General features: G+C 49.8%; 1 pseudogene; it reads left to right on the forward strand.

The window, feature by feature from the left end:
* Positions 1-1,698: 1,698 nt before the first annotated feature.
* LOC134033929 (C-X-C chemokine receptor type 4-like) lies at positions 1,699-4,164 on the forward strand (annotated as a pseudogene).
* The last annotated feature ends 2,252 nt before the right edge of the window (positions 4,165-6,416 follow it).

Genomic DNA, 6,416 nt, shown 5'->3' on the forward strand with positions numbered 1-6,416 from the left:
GGAGACCTCTCACAACCACCGCCGCCGTGTGGGGGACACATTGTCTTCTTTCGATCAGCGGATTCACGAGTGCCCTTCCAAGCTGCTCGAGGAAAAAACGCCTCTTGTTGCGCTTGCCAGGCATCCAGTTGGGGTTGATCTCTCTCCATATCACAAAGGCGTTGTAGGAGGAGACGTCAATCATATTGTCGAAGATGACGAGGGGCCAGCGGGCAGTCTTCCTTTTACAGCTGTAGTAAGTGACGACCTTATCCAGATTGTCCACACCTCCTTTGTGGCGGTTGTAATCTAGGATGATGGTCGGTTTCCCGTCATCTCTGTCGCTGATTTTGGCGTATGTGTGGCGTGTGCTCATGAGTAAAACATTCTTGTTTTTCTTGGCGAGGTAGGAAACTAGAGTGGTGGTGGGCGTGAAGGCAAACTGCGACGACAGCACCCGTCGCCTGTTTGTCGCTAGAAGCTCAGACGGGAGCTCGGACCTGTTCTTTCGGACCGTGCCAACCATGGTCATGTTTCTCGTCGTCATGAGCTCTGGTCCGAGTTCGTAAGTGGTGAAGAAGTTGTCACACGTGACATTGCGATCCTTCAGGCCCTCTGTCATATCGAGCACGACGCGCATCCCCTGGTTCTTCTCCGGGGCTCCGTCGCTCAACTTCCCGGTGTACACTTGCATCTTCCAAGCGTAGCTTGATTTTGCATCGCACGCGACCCACGACTTGATCCCATACTTTGCCGGTTTGCTCGGCATGTACTGCCTGAAAGGACACCGTCCTCTGAACGCGACCAGTTGTTCATCCACGGTCACTTCGGGCCCTGGGTCGTAGAGGCGGGGTAATCTCTCTACCCACATATCCCAGACCTCTCGTATCGCCGCCAACTTGTCCGTGGCGCGTCTCGCCGCTCGTGTCCCACGGTCGTCAAATCGAAGCGTTGACGAGTAAGTGTAAAAGAGTTTGAGCGGCATCGTAGCGCGGAAAATCACTCTGCCGCTTTGCGCATCCCATAGACTAGCGGCCGCTTCGCCTCGGGACTTGTACACCCCCGCCAGGATTAGCAGCCCTATGTAGGCGCGTAGGTCAGTGGCGTCCATGGATTTCCACTCCTCTCCGCGTTTCAGATAGCCAATGCGATTTGTCTTGTCCAAGATCACTCTTTCGATTTGTGGCGTGACAAAGAGTAAAAACGTGGAGACCATGTCATGAGCGTGGGAAACGGCGTAAGCTGTGGGTCCGGGGGGCGCTGCGGAGGCGGCTGCGGAGGCGGCTGCGGCGGAGTCCCATACGGAACCGAAGACCATTGGATTTTGCAGTTTTTTCGCACGAAAGTATCTGGGACTTGGTCCTCGTGAGGATCACTGTTGGCTTTGTCTTCTTCGGGCGCCGACAGGTTGCGGCGTTCTGCGTTGCGCTCTTCTCCGCCTTCTTCTTCTGACACATTCTCTGCGTTGCGCTCTTCGTCGCCTTCTTCTTCTTCTTCTGACACATTCTCTGCATGGCGCTCTTCCGCGTCTTCTTCTTCTGACACATCCTCTGCCTCCTCTTCATTTTCTCCAACCGAGAGACGAGGAAGTGTAGTCCTCCTACCAAGACTTGTATGGGCTCTGGGGGGTGAATGTGAGAGATATTAAACTCCACTGAAGGGAGAAGTGTACTCAGCTCCGCTCAGCAGAGACGACAGAGACCCAGGCTCCGCTCAATCATGTCCTACTATGAGGTATGCGGCAAGGTCTTATTCAGCTTTGTTGTTGTATTTACGTATCTATGATTTGTAGGTGTACATTGAAGGTCATTTTACAACTGCTCCCCAATGGAAGGTCCCACAGTCACAATGTGGCAGGTCTGTCTAGTTCTTTGGAGTCTTTGAAATCTATCTTTAGATAAAGTATATTTATAAAAAGGATAAAGGATCATTATAGTCTGGAAAGTTGGTCTCAGTAAATAGAAAGATGATTGTGCAACTTAAAAAATATACGTTTGGTCAAGAATCTTTTCAGTTCAGTTCAGAACAGTCATCATGTCATCCTTTTTTATCAAGGCAAGTTATGGTGGCTTATGGTGAAACTGCTTAGTCTCTCTCACTTCATCTACTAGTGTCTTTCTATGTATCTCATGACTGTTGCCGTCTCTCTGTCTCTCCCTCCCTACAGCATATTGTGTTTGACTATGACATAAACGACACTGGTTCTGGCGACTTGGGGCTGGCCCTGGAGGATCCGTGTGACCTGGATCAAGTTATAACCCCTGACCTCCAGAGAGTGTTCCTCCCTGTGGTCTACGGCTTCATCTTTGTCCTGGGCATCACTGGGAACGGCCTGGTGTTGATGGTGCTTGGCTGCCAGCGCAGGTGAGAATAAAGAAGACGATGACAAAGATGTTATATTAGTTTAGTCCTTTAGTAAGTTTAGTTAGTTACTTTGTACATTTTAATCTTTTGAAAAAGAAAGAACGAAAGATCCGTACATTCGTTTATTGTATGCACCTTCCTGTCACAGTAAATTCCTTGTTTGTGTTACAACACATTACATGGCGGATAAAACACATTCTGATTCTGATGTAGAAGATGACACACAGAGTGGTTTTATCTGATTGTCCCCAGGTCAAAATTGAGTCTGACAGACCGCTACCGGCTGCACCTCTCTGCTGCCGATCTTCTCTTTGTGCTGACGCTCCCGTTCTGGGCAGCGGATGCCGCACTGACGGACTGGCGTTTCGGATTAGGCACCTGTGTGGCCGTGCACGTCATCTACACGGTGAACCTGTATGGGAGTGTGCTCATCCTGGCCTTCATCAGTCTGGACCGCTACCTAGCCGTGGTCAAAGCAACAGACGCGCACACCTCACGCACGAGACAGCTACTGGCACGGAGACTGGTGTTTGCAGGTGAGCTAGTACGTCTCTAGCCTCATCCCTTATCTCTCTCTCTCTCACGACGTGCCCATGCCTCAGATGTATGTACAGGGGTACATCTTCACTTGTATTCTCCATCTCTTGATCTAACCACCGAATCTCCTCTTTGTCTCCCCTCACCCCCTCTCCTTTTCCAGGAGCCTGGTCGCCTGCGGCTCTCTTGGCAGTGTCAGACATAGTGTTTGCCAGGACTTGGGAAGCAGGAGATGGGATGATTGTGTGCCAGAGCATATACCAGCTGACAACACTCCTCTCTGGGTGTTCCACCTGCAGCTGGTGGGCTTGCTGGTACCGGGCCTAGTTTTGCTGGCGTGTTACTTTGTCATCGTGTCCTGGCTGACCCGCAGCGGGCCTCTGCAGGGGCAGAGACAGAAGCGCAGAGCTGTCAGGACCACTGTGGCGTTGATCCTCTGCTTCTTCCTGTGTTGGCTCCCGTATGGTGCTGGCATCACTGTGGATGCCCTCATGCGCCTACAGGTCCTTCCCAGGGGCTGCAGTCTGGAGGTGGTGCTGAGTGTGTGGCTGGCAGTGGCTGAACACATGGCATTTGCCCACTGCTGTCTAAACCCGCTGCTGTAAGCCTTCCTGGGGGCGGACTTCAAGAGGTCCGCCAGACAGGAGGACTCAACACTCGGTCGCCTCATCTCCAGTCTGACGAGTCCACATCCTAGACGCCCAGGAACCTCTACTACCACAGAGTCTGAGTCATTTAGTCTACACTCCAGCTAACAGAATATGGGTGTGGATGTAGGTGTGGGTTGGATGAGGGTGTAAATGCTTTGTCCTATATATGAGAAGAGGGTAGTCTGCTGATCCATGACTTTGTCCCTTGTCTGAAAGATAAACTTTTCTGTAAATAGGGTTTGTGGGTCACTGATGTTGTTGTTTTTAAGTTTGTTTATATACAATAACATTTTGAAATGAAATGTTCTCACTTTTTGTCTTACTCTTCCTGTCTCAGAGTTGTCAGTGTGTGTGTGTTAGTTTTAATTATTTTGGAGGTGTTCACCCCTCCCTCCCTCCCTCCCAGTTAGTGCTGGTAGTCTTGGATGTGTCTATATCACTGTCATCATCATCACACACCAACTATGACTCAACTTTGACTCATGATGGTTCTAAACAAACGCATGTCAAAAGCACTGAAACATTATATTGAGAATGAAACTAGGTTTCAGACTAGTGGCTTGGACCAGGTGTATGCTTCCTCCTCCTTATTTTAGAATATACAAGGAGCAAAACACATTATTACAATGCCACATTAGTGCATGGAGGTCACAAGGACCCGGAGATAGCGCGAGGGTGATGTAATAGACAACATAGCTGTGGGTCAAAACAACCCCGATACCGCGCGAAGGATAGAGAAAATGTTTCACCTGCATACTTTCACCGATTCCTACAATTTTTGTATCAAAACGTTCAGCTCTTTCAGGAGATGTGTGCTATGACTTTTCTAATTTCTCACTTTTATACTTTTTTATGTATTAAGGTTTTTGTGCAAATTATTCTCCCATTAACCTCTGTTGTCAATATCGCCAATAAAAAGTAAATACTCTTCAGTTACAAAGCATTTGTTTGTAGCTAGGTAACGAATATTATGTCTGGAAAAACGTAGCTAGCTATGTGACCTGGTTTCGCCGTATGATGACAGTCGTAGCGTCACTAGAATGGAGGCTAGATTATGTACACTTTAAGCTCAATGTAGCAACATACCTTGTTTGGCCAATTTGGTTGATTGTGGAAAAAAAGTCGAACCGTTTTTAGTTATGGAGAGCCATCGCGCTAGCTTGATAAGAGAGAATAACAGAAATGTAGCTAGAATCCACACCTCAAACAAGTTAACCTAGACGCAAAACTGTACGTCCAATACAAAAAATAATGATATTTTCCGTGACCCAAGACTCTGCCGAAACCAGAGATATCCTTTATATGTCTGTGCGGTCAGAAATACAACTCTTGGCAGTTTCGAAAACGTGTACCCAATTCTGCTTTTATGGTGCGTGTCTGTTTGGTTGCCACGGTGATGGCGCAGCTGTGATGGCTAACGAGCTAGGCAGAGAGAAAAACGAACATTTACCTAGCATCCACACCTCAAACAAGTTGACCTAGACGCAAAACTCCGCTTCAAACTCTGCTTCAAACCCCCAAAACTCTGCTTCAAACCCCCACAAACTTTTTTCTACCTTCTCCACCCTTCTTAACCCACCTCCCCCACCCCCTCCCTCCACCCTGACAGCAGACGACTTCTCCTCCTCCTTTGAGAAAAAAGTCGCCGACATTAGCAGTCGGTTCCCTAAACCCACCTTTCCTACCCTCTCACCCTCCATGACGGACCCAACTAAATGTCTAAACTATTTTTCTCCCCTGTCTGAGGCAGAGATCTCTGACCTCATTCTCTCTCATCGCCCCACCTCCTGTCCCCTTGATCCTATCCCCTCCCCTCTCTTTCAAACCATCTCCCCCTCCATCATAACTTTTCTTCTCCATGTCCTAAACTCCTCTCTTACCTCCGGCACCTTCCCCTCTGCCTTCAAACAGGCTAGAGTTACCCCTCTACTCAAAAAACCCTCCCTTAACCCTGCCGTCCTCCAGAACTACAGACCGGTATCACTGTTACCCTTCTTTTCAAAAACAATTGAACGTGCTGTATCTAACCAACTGTCAAACTTTCTCTCTCAGAACAACCTGCTTGACCCCAACCAATCGGGCTTCAAGACTGGCCACTCCACAGAGACTGCCCTCCTTTCAGTCACCACTGCCCTCCAGTCTGCCAGAGCGGCTTCCAGGTCATCTGTCATCATTCTGCTGGACCTTTCTGCAGCGTTTGATACGGTTAACCACCAGATCCTGCTCTCCAGACTTTCTGAGATGGGCATCACTGGCACTGCACTCCAGTGGATCTCATCCTACCTGTCGGGAAGATCCTACCAGGTCTCCTGGGGAGGCAAACTGTCAGGCCCTCGCCAGCTCTCCACTGGTGTCCCACAGGGCTCCGTCCTTGGACCCCTCCTCTTCTCTCTGTACACCACCTCACTTGGACCAATCATCACCTCCCATGGCTTCTCCTACCACTGCTACGCTGACGACACGCAGCTGTACCTGTCGTTCCCCCCGACCGATCCGGGGATCTCAGCTAGGATTGAGGCCTGCCTCACAGACATCTCCGCCTGGATGACCGAGCACCACCTCCAGCTGAACCTCGCCAAAACAGAACTTCTCATCATCCCGGCTAAACCCTCCATCTCCCACGATCTCTCAATCACCCAGGGATCTGCGACGGTGACCCCTTCATCCTCTGCCAGGAACCTTGGGGTTACCATGGACGACGAGCTCTCCCTCACGGCCCACATTGCTGCAGTCTCCCGGTCGTGTAGATTCACCCTCTACAACATCCGTAAGATCAGGAGATACCTGTCTGAGCACTCCACCCAGCTACTTGTCCAAGCACTTGTCCTCTCCAAGTTGGACTATTGCAACTCGCTGCTCGCTGGTCTCCCAGCATGTGCAACCCGC

The sequence above is a fragment of the Osmerus eperlanus genome, chromosome 2 (genome assembly GCF_963692335.1).
Source record: "Osmerus eperlanus chromosome 2, fOsmEpe2.1, whole genome shotgun sequence".
In the NCBI taxonomy this organism is placed as follows: Eukaryota; Metazoa; Chordata; class Actinopteri; order Osmeriformes; family Osmeridae; genus Osmerus; species Osmerus eperlanus.